At 43.1% G+C, this 26,677-nt stretch overlaps 1 protein-coding gene across 1 annotated transcript in view; it reads left to right on the top strand.

Annotated features, from left to right (window-relative positions):
- Positions 1-13,278, top strand: part of LOC126473715 (uncharacterized) — a 115,612-nt gene extending 102,334 nt beyond the window's left edge. The window contains exon 7 of the transcript XR_007586519.1: positions 13,142-13,278. The gene's annotated coding sequence lies outside the window, so the exon portion shown is untranslated. The remainder of the gene's footprint in view (positions 1-13,141) is intronic.
- Positions 13,279-26,677: the final 13,399 nt, after the last annotated feature.

Here is a 26,677-nt window from a genome sequence, read left to right as displayed (position 1 = left end):
CAGCACAAAGAAGTATCAAAGTTTGCCTGAGCCTCAGTTTTTCTAGCTGTGTCCATCAGTTAAGGGTGGAAGAGTGTTACCCATTGGACCGTAGAGTACGCTTCCACACGGCTCGCATCACGTCACCGAGAGTGAGGTCAACTAGATGAGCGACGTTTAACATCCACGGAGTGTAAAACAATTTGAATGGTTGCTGTTCAAGATTGAAAGTTGTGGCCACAGCACAGTGATCCGTAAAAGGAGCTGGGATGACCTCAACATTAAGAATGCAATCGCTCAGGCTGTCTGATAAGTATCTTATCTGCTATTAGAAGTCGCAGTAAAGTGGGTAAATTTAACTAACGTCGGGTATTTACATATCCAGACTTCTTTGAGGCGTACAGAGCGGACCAATTCATGTAATTCAATAGGGAAATTAAAATTAGAAGACTGATCCGCATGACGCAATACAAATTTAAAATCACCATCCAACAGAATACCCGGAGGACTCATACGCAACACATAAATAATATCCTCTTTATAAAAACGCGAACGATCCACTGTGCAACCGGTGCATGTAAAAGAGCCAAGGCAAGATTAAAAGGCTGACAGCCTATGCCCCTGCCAGAATCCAACATTTTCACCCCAGCTATGGGAATGCCTTCGCAAAAGAATAAGGCTGCCTCAGTAGAACATTCGGATGCTACGTTAAAGATCATACGAAAACCAGGTAAGGAGAAATTACTATAACACCTCCTGAAATAAGACTACGTCCGCACATGAATCATAAATGAAGTGACGCAACGAAGCCAATCACAATTCTGATTCCAAACTATTAACATTTAACAAAAGGAACGGGTTGGCCTGAGTCATTGAATACAGCTATACAGGGAAGTACGGAACATACGGAGCAGAATTAGGTAGCCAGCTGAGCGTCAAGCTCCGTTGCGGAGTCCACAGGTGAATCAGACATCCGGAGAACGGAGCCCCATCATCACGACCTTGTTTCTTAGATTTCTTACGTGCCACCGCACGGTTAGGTTGTATACGCTGTTTCTGTCGGCTTCGTGGCATGGCGGCCTCTGCAGACGGGGGTGTGTGAGGGGCTGTAGGCACAGTCTCCTGCCCCTCAGAACAAGGGCCATGTACTGCAGGTCCAGTCACTAAGGCGGGAGCATTCTGTGGAACTACCAATACAACAATGATACTTGGTCGCTAATTTGTTCCGCTCAGGAGTTTTTGTAGGCGCCAAATTCGGGAAACCGCCAGCGTCTGAAGCCTCAGGAGCAGTAGGACATTGCGTTGACTCAGACTGTAACGGAGGACACAAGAAAGAAGGGGGTGGGGAATCCGTTCCCTCTACACACACAACCATCTCAGGAGGAGCCACTTCGCTAGCAAGAGGATGCTGGAGATAACTTCTTTGCCATTCACCGAAACATTGATGGGAGGTATCGTAGCATCGAGAGGAGCAGGGGATACAATCGATGCGGAGGGGGTTGGGGCAGAAGGAACTCTCACCATCTTGAGTGCGACGATGCTTGTTTGTCACTGTTACGAGTTCTATCCTAGGGGCAATAGGATTCTGAACCTGTATCGGAGGTAAAGGCGGAAATTATCGGAAATGGTTTATTGTTCCTTATGATCTGAAGCCGAAATAGGTCCGACGTTGGAAGTGAAAGGAATAATATCAGCAACCGTCAATTTGCAGCGCTGCGTTAGTGACGGCTTTAACACAAAAACCTTCCGCGGGCAATTAGACAGAACGTGTCCACTTTCATTACGCAGGAAGCAGGTTCCTGACCAGTATACATCACACGACGCGATAACCACACACTAGTAAATGTAATGGAATATTGCGTTTAAAATGCATTTCCACGGAACGGATTCCACTATAACACTAATCTGTGTTGCGTAGTCCAACGATCATGACGGACGTTTTTCACGTTACCATAAGGAGTCAATATGTCCTTTAGAAAGTTGTCACCACCCGCCGGCGGGAGGTTGAACGCTCGGACATTGGTAATTGGTACAGTCAGTTTTACCTTCTGCGAGTGACACCATACTAACGGAATTATCGCGATGCTTGGCTTGGTTCAAATGACTCTGAGCACTATGGGACTTAACATCTGAGGTCAAAAGTCCCCTAGCACTTAGAACTACTTAAACCTAACTAACCTAAGGATATCACATACATCCATGCCCGAGGCAGCGAACCTGCGACCGTAGCGGTCGCGCGGTTCCAGACTGAAGCACCTAGAACCGCTCGGCCACACCGGCCGGCTATCGCGATGCTTGAACGGGACTTGAGAACCATGCCGTGACAATAATCTTTCAACATAAAGGGAATCCATAAATTTCACGTAAAACACATACTCGTCTGCATCAAAATAAGGGGTGTGATCTGGTCAGAGTTCACATGAATTGTATGGACAAGCCATTGGTGGATTTCTAGAGACCCGGGCTGCATATGTAGCGTTGTTTTAGCGGAAGTGAAGCACACAGTACCTTTTCGTGGAACACAAGTGGAAACCATGGTAGCCATAGTGGAGCGGCCGACGCCACTGCAAATAGACGAAGACAAACAGACAGTAAGGCGTAGCAGAGGCGCTATGAATCACTCGGCAGACAGAACAACTCTAATGAGGAAAACTTCCACACAAGCACGCTGCGGCAAGTTAAATAAACAAGAACCTTCCCGCTCGGCGCTCGAGGCTGAACTGAACATTCACCGTCCGTGCTGTCTCCTATGTATCGAAGAATGTCTTATATTCTATGGTTTAAATGGTTCAAATGGCTCTGAGCAGTATGGGACTTAACATCTGAGGTCATCAGTCCCCTAGAGCTTTTTTTTTAAATCTTTATTAACACAGTACATTACAACTATATGAGAAATACAAAAATAACCCACCACTTCAATAATTAGTGGGTCTATGTATTATATTACTACTAAAATACAGCAAGTTCTACTTTTTTATTGTAACTGGCTAACTTGTGGACAAGGTTAATCTATTGGACTATCCTACTATTCTGTTGTGTTCTGCAGCGATTACAGGTGTGCCAGTTGGTGTTACAAACCTACTGTTATTAGGCCTGCTCACTGAGCTAAACCCATGTGAGCGTGCCCCTGGCACTGGGCTGGCCAAGTCTGTATTGTCGCTGCAGTCCCTACTTGTTAGTGTTGTTAGTGTTCTAAGTCTACTACTACTACTACTAATGTAATTGGTTCTATGTCTAAGTTGAGTGCAGTAGTCGTAGTCTGGTGGGTGATGCACTCGCTGTCCTGGTCCAGTAGTGCAGCGGATTCCAGTCAGGGGAGACTGGCCTGCTCCGCACCCGGCGGTATGGCGAGTACATCTCAGTCTATTCCGGTTCAATATCGTCTTTCTTGGTTTCTTAAGAATTCTCGCAAAACCTTATGTGATACCTCGTTTGCCAATGTGTTGAGGATACTGAAGGCATCGGCACGTCGTATTAGGGCATAAGTGTCATGATCGGGTAATTGCGTTCGCAGGTCATGCGCCATATCATCATATAGCAGGCAGTCATAGATGATGTGCTCAGGTGTTCCGTCTTGAGCGCCACAGTCGCACGCTGGTGTAGCTCTTTTTCCAAACCGACATAGATATGTCGGATATGGTCCATGTCCCGTGAGAAAGTGCAATAGTCCCCTGCTTGGCTCGAAGTAGGTCATCCCAAGTCGCTCCTTGATGTTTGGCAGCAGCTGAAAGACCCTTCTACCAGTTTCTTCGTTCTCCCAAGATGTTTGCCATAACTCCTCCCCCCATCTTTTTATGGCAGGTTTATTTCCTACCTGAACCCCCAATATGTCCCTTGTCTTATCTATCTTTCCCTTGGTGACCCAGCACCATGCTGCCTGTTCCCTTATTTTTATGTCTAATGGGCATAATCCCATTAGCACCAATAGAGCCCCCCCAGGTGTCATTCTGTAGGCACTGCATTATCATGTTTCTTTGCACCCTTCTCACGGTCATGGCCGGCATCACCTTCGTGAGCCTGTGAGCCCAGACCCCACACGCATAACCTACTATTGATGATAGGATGCTGTTGTGGTATAATTTGATGAGAGCAGGTGGCAGGTGAAATCTTTTATGACCAATGTTGATGAGGTTGTTCAGGGTTTCTATTGCGCGTAGTGTAATGGTTTCGATATGAGATGTGTAGTTCCATTTTTCATCAATAATAACTCCAAGATATCGCGCTTCGCAACGCCGAAGAACTGGTATACCATCAATTCTTACTGTGGGATTCCTGACCAGACTGCCTTTTAAGAGGAGGTATGTTGATTTATTTGGTGCAATTTTCATTTTAGCTTGTTGACACCATTCAGCTAGTATGTTGATTGCTCTTTCTACTTTTGGTTCAAGTTCTTCCCGGCTACGGCCGCCGACCAACAGGAGGAGGTCATCAGCATAGGCTATCACGTCTAGCACGTCCTCGCTGAGTTGTAGGTTTTCTAACAGCGGTTCTACATTTACGTCCCAAAAGAGTGGCCCCAGTACGGAGCCCTGGGGACACCCCTTCGTAATGGTCTTGCTTATTTTGTCGCTAGGCGATGATAACCAGACCTCCCTGTCCATACAATAGCTCCTGAGACAGCCATAGAGGGGCCCTGGGCACTCCTTCTCACGCAAGCGGGAGAAGAGCGAGGGCCACCACAGGTTGTCAAAGGCACCACTGATGTCCACCATGATGTCGACCACGTATTTGTGCAGGACAGAGCCACAGACTTCAGCCGCCAGGGCGATTGCGTCAGACTCCGATCGCCCCGGCCGAAAGCCGAATTGCCTGTCGCTCATCCCGCACAAAGTTCTGTGTGCGGTCAGTCTGTCAGCCAACAGCTTCTCTAACAGTTTCCCCATGATGTCTAGGAGACATATTGGTCTGTAGGACTTTGGCTCCATGGGATCGTTGTCCTTGCCCTTCTTAATAATGACCATATTTGCCCTTTTCCAGATCTTTGGGATTTGCCAGTCCTAAGACATTCATTGTATAACCCTGTAAGAGGTGCTATCAGCTGTGGGGCGAGGAACTATACCGCCTCCGCTACTATACCATCTGGCCCTGGTGCTTTCCCCTTTTTTAGCGATTTTATTTGTGCAGCAATTTCTTCTTCAGATAAAGGGTACACCCGGGTATTGTAGGTGTACTCCTGCTGGTCTGCCCTGTGGATTTGCTGCTGGGTCTCTGTTTCACCATCTTCCTCATCATCTGGAAGTAAAGTCCTCAGGAGGACCTCAGCGGTCTCCCGCCAGGACTCTGTAGTTCTTCCAGCCTCTCTGAGAGTGGAGAGGACCGCTGGGGACCTTATCTTCTCCCTGACCAACTTGTAGGGAACTCCCCACAGGTCAGTTTCAAGCTGTCTAAGTACATAGTCCTCCCAGCTCTTCATTGTTACCTGTTTTAGTTCTTTCTGGAATGCTTCCTTAGCTTCTCTATATTGCTGCAACCAGTATTGTTTTTCCGGCCAGATGGCACATCGCTGGTAGTACCTCCTCGCCCGTCGGACAGACTGACGCAGACGTTCGAGGTCAGCAGTCCGTGGTGATGGAGAGGCCGCTACGGCCCTTCTCCTAGTTGGAACAGCAGCTTTTAGCGCCCTAACCATTGATCCCACCAGTTCCTCGGCGTACCTATCCACGTCCAGGTCACCCTCGGGCAATGGAGGAATACTACACTCTCGACCCAGGCGTTCCCAGTTGGTTTTATTGAAGTTATACTGTGTTTCCCACCCCAGGTCCCAGCGGCACTCTTCTTGACTGAGTTGAAAAAAGATTGTGGTCACTTGTGGTAACTTGATCCTTCACTGTCCAACTTTGTATGTTACTGCTGATGTTAGATGTGGCCAGGGTGACATCAATGTTGGTCCGTAATCCGCCTCCACCTGTGTAGGTGGGGGGATTACCGGGTTTGTTGGCCACAACAAGCTGCTGGGCCATGATAAACTCCTCAGCCTTTCCACCATTTGCGTCTCTGGTGCCGCTGTGCCATAGGGGGGATTTCGCATTCATATCTGCTGTGATAATAACCTTCTTGCCTTGTAATGCCGTGGTCGTTTCCGCAAGATGATCTAGGTGGTCCTCAAAATTCCCTCCGTACTGGAAGTACATATTTACTATGAAAACCAGGCCAAGAGTCGTCTGTATTTCCACGGCGTTACAGTGGCTGTTTGACAGCTGCTTTATTGTTGTTGCTCTCAGCCCTTTATTTGTGATGATTACTACTGCTTGGGGGTCTTCCCCAGTGGAAATGACTTGCCAGGAGGCTGACATGAAGGGGATTTGCCCAGCCCGAGAGTATGGTTCCTGTAGGCAGATTACGTCCAGTCTCAGCTCCTCCACTATCCTTCGCAGCTCCTGCATGACAAGGCGACTATTGTGGGTGTTAATCTGTCCGATTACAATTTTTTGTGACATTATGGGAAATATGTATGGAAATTACATTCGGGCCATGGTTTGCTCCAGTCTGATGCTATTCGCCCATTGGCCAGGACAGACTGTGCATATATTTCGTCCATCTCAAATCTTTTCCCTCTCCTTTCAAACACTTTTTTAAGTAAGTCACGCAGGGCTCCGAATTCGGTGGGAAGGTTTATTGACCTCAGCTGTATTCTGTCTACGGCCTCCACTGTGGAGAAGGTGACCCTTCTTCCATATTTATGCCCTACATGTACGACGTGCCGAAGTGCTGTAGTGAGGATGGCCGGCTGCTCCAGGCGGGAAAGCTGCATAGCGAATTCTAAGTTTGGATAGATTCTCCTAGGGTCTACTCCTATGGGTCTTAATGTTGTTGCGTCCAGTTGTGTTGTGCTTGTTACAGAGCTATCCGGTAGGATTACTTTAGGGGTCTCACGGTTCTAGGCACGCAGTCCGGAACCGCGCGACTGCTACGGTCGCAGGTTCGAATCCTGCCTCGGGCATGAATGTGTGTGATATCCTTAGGTTAGTTAGGTTTAAGTAGTTCTAAGTTCTAGGGGACTGATGACCACAGCTGTTAAGTCCCATAGTGCTCAGAGCCATTTGAACCATTTGATTACTTTAGGGGTGTCGTCTTGTGTGAGGATGGTGGTGTTTGTGTCGTGGGGTCTTGAGTCATTAGGTGGCGTGTGGGTGCTTAGTGTTGTTGTGGGGGGTTGACTTGTTGTTACCGATCGGGCGACAAAGTTTGCCGCTTCAGGGTTGAGTGTGGAAGTGACAACTGGAGGATCATAATTTACAGGTTCAGGCTGTCTGGTTGTATTTTTTATGGGAGTTTTTTGTTTGTCTGCTTCATCTACTGGTTCTGTTTGTGTACTTACACTTCTCATGGTTATTTCTTGTTCCTTGGTGTTCTGTGTTCGATTTATGAATTCTTTAAATTTTCGTGCTCTTTCAGCATCTCTTCTTTGTTTGTTAGGGGATTTTCTTTTCTTAGCTGTCCTGCTTTGGTTTATAGCGTCAGCCAAAATCAGTTCTGGCTATTAAGCGCTGTTCTAACATCTTGTAGGTTGGGCAGTTTCTGCCAGATGCCCCGCAGGACTTTTTTCCTCTACATGTACATGGCACACAAACGCTTGTTTTGCTGCAGTTTTTTCTTAGATGATCTTCAGAACCACACCTGGAGCAAGCCGGCTTCCTAGTGCAATTTTTATGTATATGATCAATATCTGCACAGTTGTGGCAACGAGGTACCACCAGGAAATCCTTGACATTTATGGCATGAAAGCCTATATACACCTTGCCCAAAGTTGTCAATCTTTTCCAAGGAGCCCCTGAGACCTCCGCCACATGGTGGACTACATCTCGATCCCTCGGTCCTGTCCTGAATCTTAACTTAAAGTCTTTCATAAAAGTCTCAATGTCCATGTCATCTAGATTCTGTTGGTACAGAGTGTCACAAAGGTCTTCATTAGTTAGTGAAACTGGAACATCATATAGGATGACCAGTGGGTTCCTCTTTCGTGGGGGCTCGCATTGGACTGACTTGAAAAGTTCCTGGTTTGCCAGTATCTTGTCTTTATCCTCTTCTGCGGCAACATCTACAATGACTACATTTTTGGTTGCCTTGACTCTGTTAATCTTAATCTTGTCTTTGGCTGGATTTACTGTGGTTGCAAAAACCTCCTGAACTTTCTTAATGTCCTGTCCGGGGAGTGGTCGCAAAAAGACTGCTGTGTCAGGTCGTTTTGACACTTTCGCAATCGTGTCCTTGGTAGATTGGGGCTTTGTTGCCGCTTGCGCAACAACACCGGCCCATGACTTTGTTGGTTGCTTCCGGAGCCTATCATTTTCTTTCTCTAGCTCCTCTATTCTGCCCTCTAATTTGGCGCTAGCAATTGACCATGCCGCCAGCTCATTTTTGATTGTTTGATCGGCTGCTTGACTAATTTTACCATTCTTGACATTTTGGTCAATGAATTGGCTTAACCTCATCAATCGTTCTATAGTGCTTTCCTCCGTCGCTTGATTCAAGCAATCTTGTGGCGAGAAATCAGCTAGCATAGAAGCCCTCGTGGGTGCACTCGATTCGCTTGTCTCATCTGTAGCCATCATTTCAGTTTGACAAGCGAAAAAATTGGGAGCCACGTCTCTTGCCCCGGACCGGCTCCTCTGGCATGGGGGGGGACTAAGTGCAGCTCGTCCACCGGCCTCGCCCCTAGACCAAGGACCCCTCAGAGCTGCCAGGTTCAGCGCGCCGTTTCCAGCGCACTGGTCCTCTTCGATAACTACCACCTCCGATATCACCTATCTCGCACCGGCAAATATACCCCGCACTCCGGGGAGGCGGATGCACCTCCCTCCCTTCGCCCCCTACTGGCCCAAGCTTCCACCTGACGGCCAAGGACCCACTCCTACTCAGGTGGTGGGCTGGTCATGCAGTCGTTCGGGGGTCTGGGCCCATCTAACCTCACCCAGGCTGTGTTACCACCTCCTGGGCTTGGCGGAGCACGCCTCGGAAGACCAGAGGCGTGGCGAAGCACACTTGCCGACTTGGGGCAGGATCCCACGACGGCAAACCAGTCACCGGCGTGGGGACACAGTTGGTGTGGTGTCCCCTGTTGCGCAGCTCCCCCTGCGCCATGCACCCTTTGCTGTCGCTTTGGGGTGGGAGACCTTTAACGTCGTCCAGGGCGTGAGGAGCTACAGCACCTGGGCTGCAGGGCTCCAGGATCGTCGTTTGACTTACCGTCATGCCCTCGCCCAGCTGCCAAGCTCGACTCAAGAGAGACAGATGGTGTGTCTCTCGTAACGCAGCTTCCCCTGCGCCATGCACCCTTTGCTTTCGCCTCGGGTTGGGGGCGTTTAACGTCCTATCTTGACGGGAGTTTAACGTCCTTCCTTGACACAACGACAACCCTCACCTTTCCACAGCCTGGAGATGGTATGAAATTGTGATGATGTTGAGAGAATGATGGAATGGCCCAGGTCTTATGTTGTTGAGTTTGACATCATCGAGACGGTGCGGCACTCAAACCCGAGTTACGTTCCCCGGAGGGCCTCCACACGTACTGGGGGATCATGGCCGACCATGTCTCACCCACCGCTTTTGATAATTCACAGTGGGCCAGTGCGGATCGGTGAGGATTGCACCCAGTTAAGGGCTAGCCTTTTAACGTCATGCATGGACGGCCCTTCCCGTGTTAGCTTCACCCCATCTAGGGGGCTACTGAGCGCTGGGGCCACGTCAAGGCCACGGGATAGGACATTGCGGTCCCCGCCCCACTCAGGTTCCTCCGAGCCACAGAGCACTTCAGAAATCTGAAGATTCCCAGGAATCAGAGGGTCTCCTGGTGGTTTTAACCCAGTTTCGGAAGGTAACACACCTCCCCCAGGTGGCGCCTCCCCTAGAACTTAGAACTACTTAACTAAACTAAGGACGCCCCACACATCCATGCCCGAGGCAGGACTCGAACCTGCGACCGTAGCAGTCTCGCGGTTCCGAACTGAAGCGCCTAGAACCGCACGGCCACTGCGGCCGGCTATTCTATGGTTCTGCAACGGACAGGTAGTACTGATGTCGATATGACCTATACGTTCACTCACTTTCAATGAACGCTCAAACACGACTTCCCGTGAACGTGACAGATTTAAAAAATAAGAGCAGCTGTTAAGATGCAAAAGCCACGAGGGAAACCTTTGTAGCTTCACACTCTATATTAAATATGATTTTGCACCTTATTTACGTTTCGTTTCTGTTTCTTTACATTAGGTATATGTAATTTTCGGATACAGCTTTAGTCGTATCGTGATTGACACAGTCATGTCTTTTAAATACCTGGGCATAAAGTTGCAAAGCAATATGAAATGGGACTATCATATGAGGACTGTGGTAGGTAATGTGAATGGTCGACTTAATCTGTAAAAGAGACTACTTACAGGACGCTGGTGCGACCTATTCTTGCATACTGCTCGAGTGTTTGGAATCCGTACCAAGTCGGAATAGAGGAGTAGTTCAGAATAGGGTGCTAGGTTTGCTACCAGCAGGTTCGAACAACAAACGAGTGTTACGGAGATGCTTTGAGAATTCAAGTGGGAAGTCGTCTAGGGAAGGCGACGTTCTTTTCGAGGAACACTACTCAGAAAATTCTGAGAACCAGAGAACCAGAGTTTAAAGCTCACTGCAGAACAATTTTACTGTCGCCAACATATATTGCGTGTTAGAACCACGAAGATAAGATATGAGAAACTGCGACTCACATGGAGGCTTACAGATAGTCGTTTTTCCCTCCCTCTATTTGTAGGTGGAACACGAAAGGAAGTGACTAGTAGCTGTAAAGGGTATCCTCTGGCTCGCGCTGTATGGTGGCTTGCAGAGATCTATGTAGATGTAGATATAGTTACTCTTTCAGATCTCGTACATTCTTCTTATGCATGTCTGAAGCGAGAGGGGTAATTGGGGGGGGGGGGGTGTAGGAGAACCGAATTTAAAGCCGAGGTTGTGAATGTATTGAGAGCTATGCGAATAAGAAACAGTAACCGATGCACTGGCTCACAGAAGCACAGAGTACCACACAAATAAATGTATTCGCTCTATGAACTAATATGCAACATCAACCTCGACTGTGAAAATTTTAAGAGCTTCTCTAAGCCACTGTGTTGGTTACTTTCGCTTATTCGCACAGCTATCAGTCCATTCATAATTTCGGCTTCATGACAAGTCAGATTAGTGCTGCACTTTACGCTACCACTCCTCAGGAGGATCTGTAACGTGATACATATCCATTCACATGGTCCATTAGTTTGGTTGATTGTCTTAATTCACATGCCGAAAGTACGCTTGCCACGAGAGAATATTATCAGTTTTATTTCTGAAACTAGGTAACCTAACTTATGTGAGAGTATTGTATTTTAGGTTCGTAATCAATATGATACAGAAACTAGCCTTTACAACTTTCGGCGTCCTCAGTTTTTATATTCATGTAGCTATCTTTTACCGGTGAAGCACTTCTGTACAGTTTTGTTAGAAATATGTTGTTATATTAATATTATAATGTCTTATTATTGATTTCTGCCCTACAGTCATTTTTTGGGAGGCGGAAGACTCGAGTTCCACACTGTGAAAAAGACCTTACCTTTATGTATGATAATTTACAATGTTTATGAATACAAGCTCTTTTTGTGCGTATGGGGTTCTGTTAATATGATTTTAAAGGCAGATGTAGGCCTACCTCTGTTGCACGTTCTATTCCACGTAATTGTTTTATACCAGACTGTGTGGTTTTATTCATCACGGACTTTCCTGTCTTTCTATGTCGTACTAAGTTGTCTTTTAAATTTGTCTGTTATTCAATTTTTTGGTGTTCTGAAAATTTGTTTTTGTGTTAGTAGATTCGTCGAGACGTTCAAAATTTGTTTCATCGATTTTTCGAGTGTGGCGCTGGCATGATGGTGTACAGGCTATTTCTTCCTTCCGTCACAAATTGTAACTTAAATGTCTGTTCGTAAAGATTTTTGGGTGTGGTTGAAATATGTCTTTTGTTATGCTGTACACAACTGCGCGGAAGAGTTTTATAAAAGACTGAGCAAAGGAAAAAAAATGTAAAACGAAGTTGCGCATATCTGATAAGAGCCCCTGTCGTAATCATTCTAATATCTTCCACACTTTGATGTCCCAGTTAGTTGAGTGAAGTTCAGCACTGCACTGTTTTATACTAATTATAATACAACACAAATTCATGTGACTGTTGTATGCTATTGCATAGCTTGTTGGTATGTACCAGTTTTCATCAGTTATCTTTGTACCGTGGCAACGGTTTGTTATGCACAAAGCGCTTAGTATTTGGTATCTGTTTCTTTTAACATAATTTGATAATGAGTTTAGGCTCCAAACTAGTCATTAAGTAATAAAACAAATTAATATTGGAGTTTTGGCTGTTCTCTGCATTATTTGGTTAACTTAGATCGTAGGCTTGGCAGTGGTAGTAATGGGCCTCTGCAGTTTCTGGGCTTAACTGTTGGCTCAACATCCATCAGCAGTTCTGTATCATCGTATTTTGGGATTCCCGACATCATCACATCACCGCCCTATTAAGAACACCTCTCCCCCTCACCCACTGCCTCCCAACCCAACCCCAGCAACCTCTTTCATCGATGTCATCAAGCTGCCTGCCAACGCCATTCATGCTCTCCACCCTTCGATCAATTTCAGTCTGAATGCAGTGCAGCTTTCCCATCGCTATATTGTAAAGAAGCTGTGAGACGGCGAAACCTGCGATTATGACGTTACGAGAATAACTTATTATATGCGATACTATTAAAATACATGACGCTGGCATGAGAGCAGTCAATTCTTTGATGTTAGCACATACAACAAATGCCAAGGCGCTTGCTTTGAGGAAAGGAGAATTTAAGACGTCTGTTTGTTGTGAATATCTATCAGAAAAACATGCTCACAGCTTTATGCATCAAGCATGGAAATATATAATAACCGAGAAGCATAAATAATGGCAATGCAACAGAATGGCAAGAAGATGAATCACCTCTTTGGAATCCATGTTTGCTAGAATTGTATACCCTTTTTAAAATGTCAGTACTGTGTCCCACCACACAAGAAGCATTAGCGATATAATAACAGTGATTCCAGTAAGTATTCACTCATCTATAATTACTATTATTATTATGTCAGTATGATTTTATACTGAGGGTTTTTCTTATTTTTACAGCTCTAGCAGAACTGCTACTGGCCTTGGACATGGAGGTGTTTACAGTAGCAGCAGTAACAGCCCAAAAGTATGTATAGAAATAAGGAGGAATATTGTAACATGGTGGCTATGTAAATAAATATATATTATTTCTTTTATTTTATGTTTTTACATTCAACTGAATCTGTTAATAACAGCACTTACATTTGAAGTTCATAAAGCACCTTGTTGATGTACAAATTAATATTGTTTGTGTTCACTGACAGTTATAACTCACTCTAGACACACGGTACCATTCATGTGATGTTGCAGCGGTAATAATGATAATAATAATAATAATAATAATAACTTTAAATCTATGGCATCGATCAATTGCTGTGCAAGGCAGGATGTGTGAATGTGTTGCCTCTGACTCTCTGCTTATCATCCGCACAGCGTGATATTAAATAATTATCATACCTCATCATTTCGTGGTAAAATTTACAGCTGTGACTTCAGCACGCCATTTCACAGCACACACAAACCGCTTAGAATACTTCTTTTGCGTTTTAACCACTCAGATATGAGTAGTTTTCTTTAACTGAATTCATACATTTTTTACTTGACAATGAACATCATCACCCTGCATTTAGTGTCAAAGATATTAATAACTTTATTCACGTTAATGATGATGATGATGACGATGATGAACGGGCAATGAAGGTGAGCGTATTAGTCTATAAAAGGTTATGACTTGTATATATTTACAGTGATCGATAAAAATTTCACTCCGTTAGAAGACAACCGCCAAAGGGTAAAGTATTGACGCCGATGCCGATGAACAGGTACGTAGGCGATAAAAAATGTGTGTAACTGACAATTATTTTTCCTGGAAAACTAGCAGCAGCAACCAACTGACCACAGGCTGTGAGTATGTCAGTGTTGGTATGGCGTCGAATAAGGAGTTGTTCATGGTGGTAGTATTTCAAAACCTTTGATTTAGTGACAACAAAGCTACATTATCCACGAATGAACGCCGCGAATGAGTGGTGTCGACTGTGGGATGTGTCAATGCAACTTTCAGTCTTGTTCCATAGAAATTTTGATGCACCATCGGTGATACTGGGTGATCATACAATCTATGCAGGGGACTTCCCTGGAACAATCAAGGTATTTAACAACAGAGAGCATGTACATCTACAATTGCAGACTTCTACGAATTTAGTGTATAGCAGGTTTTCTGTACAGGATAAGCTAGAGTGTTGACTAAGATGGCAGCCATATGTGTGCTGATTTCATCAGCATTGTGGAGAAACACACTGGACTTATCTCGCCAAACTTTCCATCCATCAGTTCTATGACTCAAGCTGTGCATCAGTGGATGTAGGAATGCGCGAATCAACTTTGCCAGGTACGGGCACAGAACTACGATCTTGTTTAAGCTCATATATACCCATCTACATGCACATGTTTATAAATTTGAAAAGTTTAAAGGCTTTGTGTGTATCATTTATTTCCCTATAAATTTCTCTGTATCCTAATGTAAACGAACAGTTACCATCACGTCCAAGTGGACAAAACGACCACACCAGAAGATACGTGTAGTAAGAAAGTGGTCCTGCAATGATGGTGCCCGAAACTGGAAGAAGAGGGACAGTTCATTACTTCCCCATAACATTAGTGCTTTGATTATTGTTCCTTTAGATTGTGGAAGGACTAATCTTGTTCTAACACTGTTATAAAACCTTGGGGGCTTTGCTTCAATAATGTGTATTTTTTTTTCAAAAACCCCATTTCAGCCGAAATATCAGCTACTGCAGGACATTTTTCATGGCATGGAGGAAGTAGCGTACCAGACGTTCAAGCAAATCAGAGATATTCCACTGACTGAGAAAATAAAATCAAACAGCATAGTCAAATTTGATGACGTCACAGCGCAAAACTACGATGAAATCCGGAAATATTTCTGCTTTGGCTGATATATGCAACTTGATACGTTTTATTTGTGCCACACTTACTCCAGGACCCTGAAGCAGATGGTTCAGGATAATTTAAACCTTATTACCAGGTCCATACAGGACAATTACAGTTCAAGGCACATTTGCCAAGCACATGTAGAAACCAACGTGTCATTCAATGAATTTGTTACCACATGTGGAGATTGCTGTAGTAATGCACAGCATATCTTTCTGGTTACTTAGAAAACTAGGAAAGTAATGAGGGTCGATATAGACGAAACTTGGACAAGGTTCTGCATAAATGTCAGTGTACAGAAACGTAACTGTATCAATATAATGTGGACTATGGATACATTTTCACGTGTTTCGCACATTCGTTCCGCGGTGCAAAGCACAGGCATCAGTGAGTTGACAGCAAACTCAAGGCAATCAACGCAAAATTCATGGAACAAGAAAATCTTATTGAGGTGGTAGCGAGCGATAGTGAGGTGTTGGAACGGTAATGCTAGAATCCAGCAATGTGACTTACACATCAAAAAAGAAAGAGAAAAAAGAAATCTCCAAAAAAGTAACAGTTACAAGTGGATTTATGAAGGTAATAGCGAAAGCACTTAACGCCCATCACCATAAGTAGCCTCAGAGTATATGTAAGCTGTATGCTGTCTCAAAAAGGGTTCATAGATAGCCATGGTCTGGAGATAGCGTCTTTGATTAGTAATCAAAACTTCCTTGGTCGCAGTTTCAAACCCCACTACCACTTAAACTTTGAATAAAAATCATCGATAATGGCGCCCGAACATTATCGGTATCAGAAGTCACCCTCAGTTTGACTGATTGAACGATTGAGGGGAGTAAGGGACTAAATGGTGAGGTCATCAGTCTCACCCTCATTTTGCCAATGGTCTTTTCAAACAGGGCGGAGTAGCGGATGGAGGTTCAGGGCACTTTCTTCCTCTTGGGTTCGGAAACTCCGCCTAAAACGTGGAAGAATTAGCGATGATCAATGGCATGAGGATGCAGAAGGCAATGGAAATCACTGCATCAAAGACTAATAATTCGTATCGATAGGACTTTGACCAGTAATTGAAAAAAGAGTCAAAAATCTCTCCAGTGGCAAAAGATTCCGAACTAGTACACCATTTGGATCTCCATATGGAGAGCCTGCCAATTGGGAGGTGACTGTGAGAAAAAGATTGAAGTACCAACGAAAGGATAACGTTCTACGAAACGAGGCGTGGAATTCCAGAAGTTTGTACATGATAGGGAAACTAGCAAATCTGAAAAAGGAAAAAGTTAAGGCCCAAACTAGAAACACTAGCGTACGTGAAGTGAAATGGAAAGAACACAAGGTTTTCTGATCAGATGAGCATAGGGTAATATCAGAGGCACCAAAAAATGTATAACGAGAATAGGATTCGTTATGAACAGCAAGGTAGGGCAGAGTGTGAGTTACTGTGAACAGTTCAGTGATAGGGTCCATCTCATTAGGATCATTATTAAACCTACACTGACAACGATAATTTAGGTGTACATATCGACATGGCAAGCCGAAGGTGAAGAGACAAAGAATGTATATGTAAATATTGAATGGGTAATTATGTAAAGAGAAATGAAAAGGTATTAATCATTGGGGATTGGAAAGCAACTGTAGTGGAGGAGTAGAAGAAAGTTTTATTCAAGAATATGGGCTTGGTGCTAGGAAAATCAGAGGAGAAAGATTAACTGAGGTCTGCGTTAAACTTCAGCTAGTAATAGCGAATAATCTGTTCAAGAATCACAAGAGCGGGAGGTATACTCGGAAAAGGACGGGAGATACGCGAAGTTGTCAGTTACGTTACATAGTGGGCAGACAGAGATTCCGAAATCAGATACTGGGTTGTAAGCTGTACCCTACATCAGACATAGACTCAGATCAATTGTAGTAGTGATGAAGAGTAGGATGAAGTTTAAGGGACTAGCGAGGAAGAGTTGATGCACAAATAGATTGGGTACGGAAGTACTAAGGAATAGAGAGAGCTACATGAAGTTCTCTGAGGCTATAGATACTGCAATAAGGAATAGCGCAGTAAGCAGTTCGGTTGAAGAGGAGTAGACATCTCTCAAAAGGGCAATCACTGAAGTTGGAAATATAAATACAGATATGAAGAAGGTAACAGCGAAGAAACCATGGAAAAAGAAGAAATTTTTCGGTTGACCGAAAACAGAAGGAAGTAGAAAAATGTTTCAGGAAATATCTGTTGCTGAAGAATGAAATAAATAGAATGTGCAGGGAGGCTAATGGGAAATGGCTGTATGAAAAATGGGAAGAAGTCGACAAAGGTATGATAATGCGAACGACTGACTCAGTACAGAGAAAAGTCAAAACCACCTTCGTTAAAATTTCAAGCAAAGGTGATACCCTTAAGAGTGCAATGGGAATGCCACTGTTAAATGCACTGGACAGAGCTGTTAGGTGGAAAGAGTACTTTGAAGGCCTCTATGAAGGTGAAGACTTGTCTGATGACATGACAGAAGAAGAAACAGGAGTCTAGACAGAAGAGATAGAGTATCCAATATTTATTTCTGCATTTAAAAGACCTTCGGAAGACTCAAGATCGAATAAAGCAATAGGGATAAATAACGGTCCATCAGAATTTCTAAAATCGTTGGTGAAGTAGCAATATATCGACTCCTCGTGTTGGTGTGTAGAATGTATTACTAACGGAAAAACATTATCCACACAGTTCTGATGATTCCAAGTTCCGACAAGTGCGAGATTTATCGGACAATCGGCTTAAAAGGTCCCGCTTGCAAACTGCTAACAAGAATAATATACAGAATAATGGAAAAGGAAATTCAGAATGTGTTAGGTCACAATCAGTGTTGGCTTAGGAAAGGGAAAGGCACCAGAGAGGCAATTCTGAGGTTGTGAGGTTGTGGTTGATTATTGAAGTACAGTACATAGTCGTATTAAGGCGCTGGATACACTAGAGTTCAAGTTCACTATAGAGTACTTGGTATGTACATCGAAATACAAAACTGTGTTTGAGATGTCCTTCCTACCAATGTAGTTCATGGAGCTATTTGCAGTTTCCAAAGTGCAACACACCAACCCAACAACCCAACAACTAACGTAATAAAGGACAGTGACGGTGAAGAAATTTCAAGTTTTCGCACACAGAAATTACAGAAAAGCTCTGTTATGGATATTCTCCTCATGGAGTAGGTCATAAGACATGGAGAGAGCAAGGCATTAATGAAATGAACGCTCTGGATTTGCTGTATAATAGGAGACACAAGCCTCACACCCACAATAGTGTTACATGAGTGTTAGAAAACACACAACAGAGGTGGGGTGGCATTCTCAGTAATCTCCCAATGGAGTTTCATATCCTCAAATACAAATTTTATGAACCTGGAAAAAAACTGAAAAAGTGCCTAGCTCATGGAGATAAGGCAATTAATATAATACATATGGCTCACAAGGAGCACAGTATTGCTTAAGCAGCAAATAAAGGATCGTCGCATTGCAGACCGAATCTTAACTGATAAAACCAATATGCTATGATGAAAAAAGGCCGTTGGTACATAACAACGTATTGTTGCATTCACAGCCAATAAGGCAATGTGTGTCAAACTTACATAAGGTGCTGCAATACGTTTTAGGCAAACTATGAATGCAGCTTGTCGTGCACTAAAGAAGACGAGAATGATGTTTAAAAACTGCTACCAACCAGTGGTGACAGCAGCTAAAGGCGATGTGTCGCAGAAAGGAGGATGAAAATGTCGTGTTAAAATGTATAAGGCTGAGCAAATGCATAAGATATTTGGTATAATAGTTTCGCTTCTAATCCGTGAATTTGTTGAACTTTTGGGCATTGGTTCATTAGCAGGAGGAAATGCTGCCATAACTCAAGCAGTAAAGAGGGTGTGGAATGCAGAGAAGCAACCACATGAAGCTAAAAGACATAATAATAAAATGGAAGCAAATGCTATCAACGAGGTACTGTATTTTGAACCATACGGGAAAGGGCTTAGGTTGTTCATAAAAAAAGCTCATAGTGTTTCTGCCAAACAGACCGCCTAAAAACGTAGATTTACTTAAACGCATAAGAAAACTCAAAATCACAATATTTTGCTGTGTGTTCAAACAAGAGACATTGCCAAAGACGATGTTGAAATCCAAAGAATTCAGGATTGTCAATTTAGATGTTGTGGGAGAATATGGGAGTCACTGGGTTGCATATGTTAAAAGAGAGCCGAATACAATGTACTACTTTGATTCATTCAACGATTTAAAAACACCAGAAAAACTAAAGAATTTTGTCGTTTATTTCACCTACAAGAACCAGGTGTCTACAATTTTCGCTGCTATGAAGATTTCAGTTCATGTCTCAGTGGTTTTCTGTGTCTTCTGTTTTCTCCTGAAAACTGCACTTTTCACTTCATTGCATCGGTTGAGGTTCAGTTGCTATGCTGTATACACTAACTTTAAAACAACATTTGTCAACATTAAAACCAAACTACACTCCTCCATCATAACTACCTAAGTGGGAGGGGAGTATTGCGTTTGATCAGTCTGAAAAATATAAAACAGCTTAGCTAATGTAATTGGGCAAAGAGTAAATTGCATCTAGGATTAGGGGAAGTTGTAGTAATACCTCTGGCTCCAATGACAATGACAATTTAACTGTATGTAAAACGCTCTGTAAAAGGTTTTGAGTTATGTGCAAATATTAATACATTTAAAACAGAAAAAAATAACAGAAGAGACAGTGGACTTTAGCTACAAATGTCAAGTTGGATCGATACTGGATTTCTCGAGTCGTCAAGTCGTCATGTACTTATAAAATTTATGAATCGAATGGCCAAGTGGATTTACTGCTAGTCGATATAATTCGTGTTGAGTGTAATATTACGACGAATTCATATCTTAATGACAAATTAATCCATACCTCAAACGGAAATGTTTCTGCAGTCGGCCATGTTATAAAATTGTAATAGTGTTGGTCTCCATCGATCCAATACATGTCTGAGTGACTGTTCAGACATTGGACCATATCGTGCTGAATATCATAGATAAGAGCGGAAATCCAATCTATTTTTGGGCTGAGGAGTCTGCAGAATCATCATGGATATAAACCACAAACACGGGTATAAAGCCTAAATTTAGTGGGCACAACAATCAGAAGACCAATTTTCAGTGGAAGCAGAACATAACAACACTTAAAAATTATGAGTTTCTTAAATCCTCATAATGACATCATTCGATATAACATCTCCAGTTCAATATAATGAACATATAATTTGTCAGGAACATTTTTCCTACTGTGAATCATTTTCTTCAGCAATATTTAATAATATCGATGAGATAAGAATTTTTGTTCACTATCAAAATGGTTTAACAATTCCAAGAAAGAGCTTCCTGTAATTTGAAGGGTCATTTACAATTTAGAAGACTCCAGCAACAATAGTAAAAACACACTTACTTGTGAAATATTCGTATTTCTGTTTCAAGAAATAAGATACAAGCTGGATCACATGATATCGAGTGCAACAGTAACGACAGAATCAGACTCAACTCTCAAAACAGATCTCTCTGCATCAGTATCAGATCTGAACGGCTTACGGAACGGTGGAAATTAGAGCTACTAAGGATGCTTACCGGAAATCATTCTTTCTGCATGCCATTCACAACATGGTAGGGGTGATCAGTTTGTGGTACCAGAAGCATCCTCCGCCACACACCGCTATCTGACTTCTCGGGTGTGATGTAGACATAGACGTAAATGGTTCGTGGAGAGATTGATAGATGGCTGCTATAGTGTGTGTATCCCATTCTCACTGTAAGCATACAGTTTTCCTCTTTCAATTGGTATAGAAATTATTGCATATACATTCTCCACTGACTGTCAAGTGACCACCTGTCAAAAGCCTGAATAACCGCCTTTTACACTGTGGACCAGTGTAAAACATGCAGGAAAAGAATTGATGAGGTTCTGACAAGGATGTGAAGCCGCGCTCACTCCCATGCCATGGCCAGTTGTGCTAGTTTTCTCAATTGAGGAACCATGACTCATCCTAATGCGCTTCGAACAATGCCCATACACTGCGGGCTGTGTGACACATTGCATTATCATACTGGTAGGTGCTACCATGCAAAGGAAAAAAAACTGTATGTAGGGGTGAGCAAAGTTTCCAAGAGTAGAAGCATACTTGTGTTGATGCAGTGTGCGCTCCAGAATGATGAGGTTACCCAAGGAATGACACAAAAACATTCCTCTGACCATAATGCTCCCTCCTCTGGATGGACCCTTCCAACGATTGTTGCAAGACCATACACATCAATGGCCATCTACCCAATGAAATATAACATGTAATTCATCTGTAGAGGCCACATGTCGTCACACACAGGACGTCCATGTGCGGCATTGTCGTGCGAATTTCAACATTTGTTGTCAAAGAGGCAGTGTTGGTAGCCCCTTGGTTCATCTGGGTCGTCAGTTGCTCAACTGTTGCACATATATTCACCCATCCACATCTCTGCAGCAGTCGTTTGTCGTCTATGGCCTGTGGTATACAACGGCTGCCTCGGCTCTGGTTTTCGATACCATCACTTTGCCATAGATGTTACACTTTAACCATGACAGCACAGACACAATTTACAGTCGTAACTGTTTCGGAAACAACTTTCACCGTTGGCCCAAAAGCCAATGCTCATGTTCATCTGGGCGTCAAATAAATCGCTCTGTTTCCACATTATGACAAAAATTCCAGTGTTTTCTGCACCACATTAATGTGTCTGGACTCTGTATCTGCACCAGACAAATCTGTAATTTTTATGTGTAACGAATGCTGGAGTTCCACTACCATTAACTTTCTGTTCATGAGAGCTGCATGAATATCCAGTCCTTCAATAGTCATCTAGCCAAATGTGGATGATTAAGACATGTGTGATGGTAGAAACACCAAGCTTTATTATTGTAACACTGCAAACAGGCGGGAATTGGAGTCTGAGAAAAATTCATGATTATTTGATAATTGTAACCTTCTCAGTACTGGGGTTTACCTAAACTAATATTTTCTTCCATACAATAACTTACAGCTATGTATGACATGTATGCAAGATTCTACCCATGTTACTATGAGACTGATGATCGTTACAGAAGCACACTAATCCCACAGAAGTTCAAGTACTTATCACCCCTTAAGGAGACAGAATGTTCAGTGCAATAGAAGGCAATGACAACTGGAACTGTAGACATACATACTGAATTTGAATCATTGGAACACTCCCTTGCAGACACCAAAAACTTATGCATTATTGCTACATGGCTGTCTCGTAATCTACTCACCATTAAGAGGAATTACACACCATATAGCATTAATGGAGAGGTATTGCATAACATGTGGAGTATTTTACACCGATGGCTCAATGTGTGAACCTCGTCACTTACACACATGGATTCTACGATAAGTTTGGACAAGTTTGATCGGCATCAGTCATGGAACAATCAGTACATGCTCATGGTTCAAAAATGTTTAAATGTGTGTGAAATCTTATGGGACTTAACTGTTAAGGGCATCAGTCCCTATGCTTACTTAACCCAAATTATCCTAAGGACAAACACACACACACACCCATGCCCGAACCTCCGCCGGGACCAGCCGCACAGTCCGCGACTGCAGCGCCTGAGACCGCTCGGCTAATCCCGCGCGGCATGCTCATGGTAAAAGGGAGAGTAAGCACTCCTACTTTGAGGAGGAGGGTAGTGCTGATGGTGGCAGTCTACTACTTCTTGATGATCTAAATGAAAATGAATATATTGTGAGTAAGTACCAGGTATTTTGTGTGTATGTCTATTTTTTTCAATGAATCACTGACTGTTACGTTATTTTTCTTACTTTTTGTTGATAATTTTCGCATGAGTGAAATAGATATGATTCAGTGACCAGATTAACTGACGGTATGTGACATATCTCTACACGTGCACGAATGTCTGTATTTTTTTTCTTGCTTCAGCAGCGGGTTTTTGTTTCTTTTTTTTTTTTTTTGAGTCCTTTGTTCACAGTCTGCCTGCACAATTCCCAGAATAAGAGGAATCGTCTGTTGATATAAGTTTATATACTGATATGTTAGTTGTGCCATCTCACATACCTGCCAACGACGATGACAGTATTGAGTTTATATGTATGTTTCTTTTTTGGGGGAGTGAAGAAAAAAGCAACACATTGCAGGTGGCATACTATTCCTCATCCCAATTCAAGACAAAACTGTATGTAGCAAACCCTAGTCCGACCAATAGGTTTAATAAAAATAGAAAACTCTGGCAGTGCTGTACCTGCGTGCAATGTGGCTCAGCATAGGTGACCTCTAAACTGTGCCAGAGCTGTCTCAATAGCTCAGTTTGAGCTACATTTGCAACAAACTTTTTTTCAGTCAAAGCATCAAACTGCATCCAATTTGCATCTTCACAATACAGTACCTTGCGTATTTCTTCCGGTTTCTGTTAGCTTTATTTAAACATTAAGATGTAACATGAACTTCTTACAGTTGTAAACGACAACTTTGTTTTGTCGATGACACAGATAAAGCCAATAGAAAATAATAGTGGGCACAGTAATATCGTCTGTATGCAATGAGGTATAAAAACACAATAGGTATTCTATACTGTATTGCACATTATGCTACACACAGCAATTCCATTCTGTACGTTTGGCGTCCCGGCTTATCTTCAGAGAGCCATACATATACAAATATGAACAATGTTCACTTTGGAGAAGCTGTTCAAAGCAACCACCTTGCATTTGCAAGCAATTCGCAAAATGTTGGCTCATACTTTGCTGGACACAATGTAACACACCTGCATCCTCTACGTCTGGATCAAGAATATGTCCTGAATACTTTGTTCCTAACCAAGTAAAATTAAGGGGGAAATGAATTTTTGCCACAAAAATTTCTCAACTGTTTTACTCAGCATAAGTATTTTGAAAGACATCTGATTGACTGCATTACCCAGAAATCAGTATGTTTGGCAATGTCCACTAGGGGTAAGAAGTTGTTAAAGTTTAAGAATGCCTACCTCCATGAACACTGTCAGTATGCTGTATACACTGACTTTGAGCGCTTTCTTTTTCCTGTGGCACGTCATGAAGGTCGTCGCACAGTTTGTTAAACCACTTTGAAAAAATCACACATACTGTATGTGGGAGCATATGAAGTTGTACGTTTGTATTCTTCCAGCCACAACATATTCAAATCATCCGTCAGAGATAATGCTGTGCGATGATTGCTCTTTGAGATGGAAAAACTTGAATTGAGTGTTCATGTTCTTTATAGCAACAAACTTTCAATGATTAACTCACAGGAGAATGATACTCGTACAAGCAGAAAGTTGAATATCGTATTCGTGGGCTACCATTGGACAGAAAATCTAGAGATTATTGTCAACAAATGGGGAAGTTCCATGGTGAAGCTCCCAATGTGCACATAACATGAGATACGAACTGCCATGACACATACCTATCTATCGCCGTAACTTGAGCACTTGTTGAGCACTTGGGTAACAATGTAGAAGGCTACATTTCATTCTCCAAACTAATCTCATCTAGACCAACACTATGCTTCCAGGATTCCTTACGATTCATTAATGCAGTCTTCCAGAAACTTGTTGAGAGAATGTGTTGGAAGGATATGCAAATCACCAGAGCCACATACAAGTATTCCAACGATCCAGAGTTTCAGCTTATAGTGAAGAAGAGGGTTTTGTCACATGAATACGAGGATTGGAAGGAGAGAATCTTCAAAACTGAGTAACCCAATATAACACATTCATAATAAATGGGAAGTATTGGCATCTGGTGAATGTTTGTCTGGAGTTCAGCATCTCTAACTCAGAGGGTTTTGCTAAACTGTAAATGGAGACAGATGTACACTTAGCCAGAGACGTTTCTGAGAAATTCTGGAGTGTTCACCTGGTCCAATGCACGCTGCAACCTGCCTTCTGTTACACTATGCTACTTTCTTGGGATACGATTTTAAAAAAGAAAAAGATATGTACCAAAATAAAACTGTTCACTGACATTTATATCTTGCTTTTCTTCAGATGGATGCAGAATTCGGGAGGCGGGGGGGGGGGGGATCTTTTTTAATGTATCCACAGGTACTTGCTGTTGAGTGAGGTGGAGACTATGCCATCTGACAAGTTGAGTTACATCTTTCTCTCTCTCTCTCTCTATTCGTTTAGTCGGTTCCGACTCTTCGTGACCCCATGAACCAAATCACGCCACTTTTTCCTGTCTTGCACTTTCTCCCGTAGACCTTCCAGGTTGGAACACATTGCTTCTGTGATGCCATCGATCCATCTCATCCTCTGACGTCCTCTTCTTCTAGTTCCTTCAATCTTCCCCAGCATTAATGTTTTTTCCAGCGAGGCATGCCTTCGCATTGTGTGTCCAAAGTAGGTCAGCTTTTGTTTTAAGATTAGACCTTCCAGGGAGAAATCTGGTTTAATTTGCTCCAAAATTGATCTGTTGGTTCTCTTTGCACTCCATGGAACTCTAAGAAGTTTCCTCCAACACCACAATTCGAAGGAGTCAATTCTTCGCCGTTCAGCCTTTCTAATGGTCCAGGTCTCACATCCATACATCACAACTGGAAAGACCATAGCCCTCACAATACGGATCTTTGTTGCTAGTGTTATATCTCTGGACCTTATAACCTTGTCAAGGTTTGACATCGCCTGTCTACCGAGCAACAGGCGTCTCCGGATTTCATGGCTGCAGTCACCGTCAGCAGAGATCTGGGAACCGAGATAACTGAATGTGGTCACTACTTCCATGGTTTCTCCTGCTATATCCCACGAATTGGTAGGTGTAGTTGCCATAATTTTCGTTTTCTTCACATTCAGCATAAGACCAGCCTTTTCACTTTCGTCTTTCACCTTCAGTAAGAGTGTTCTCAAATCTTCTTCACTTTCTGCCAATAGGATCGTATCATCCGCGTACCTCAGGTTGTTTACATTTATTCCAGCTATTTTAATTCCTGTTTCTCCTTCATCTAGCCTTGCATTCCTCATGACATGTTCTGCATACAGATTGAATAAGTACGGTGACAGTATGCAGCCTTGCCGGACCCCTTTCTGAATCCTTATCCATTTCGTTGTTCCATACATAGTTCTCACCGTGGCTTCTTGGTCAAGGTATAAACTCCGTATCAGATGAATGAGGTGATCTGGTACACCCATGTTTTTCAGTACGTTCCATAATTTGTTGTGATCGACGCAGTCAAAGGCTTTGGCGTAGTCAATAAAGCAGAGGTACACATCTTTCTGGAATTCTCTCGCTTTTTCCATAATCCACCGAATGTTAGCAATTTGATCTCTAGTTCCTCTTCCTTTCCTAAATCCAGCTTGTTCTTCTGGCAGCTCTCGATCTAGATATTGGCGAAGTCTATTTTGTAAGATTTTCAACATAACTTTGCTAGCATGTGAAATAAGTGCGATTGTTCGATAATCTGAGCATTCTTTAGAACTTTTCTTCTTTGGAATGGGGATGAATACTGATCTTTTCCAGTCTTCTGGCCACTGCTGCGTGATCCATATTTTTTGACATATTGAGTGCAGCACTTTCACTGCATCCT

Source organism: Schistocerca serialis, chromosome 4, assembly GCF_023864345.2.
Source record: "Schistocerca serialis cubense isolate TAMUIC-IGC-003099 chromosome 4, iqSchSeri2.2, whole genome shotgun sequence".
Classification (NCBI taxonomy): domain Eukaryota; kingdom Metazoa; phylum Arthropoda; class Insecta; order Orthoptera; family Acrididae; genus Schistocerca; species Schistocerca serialis.
Note: the sequence above shows the minus strand (reverse complement) of the source record. Positions and strands in the feature narration are given on the sequence as shown.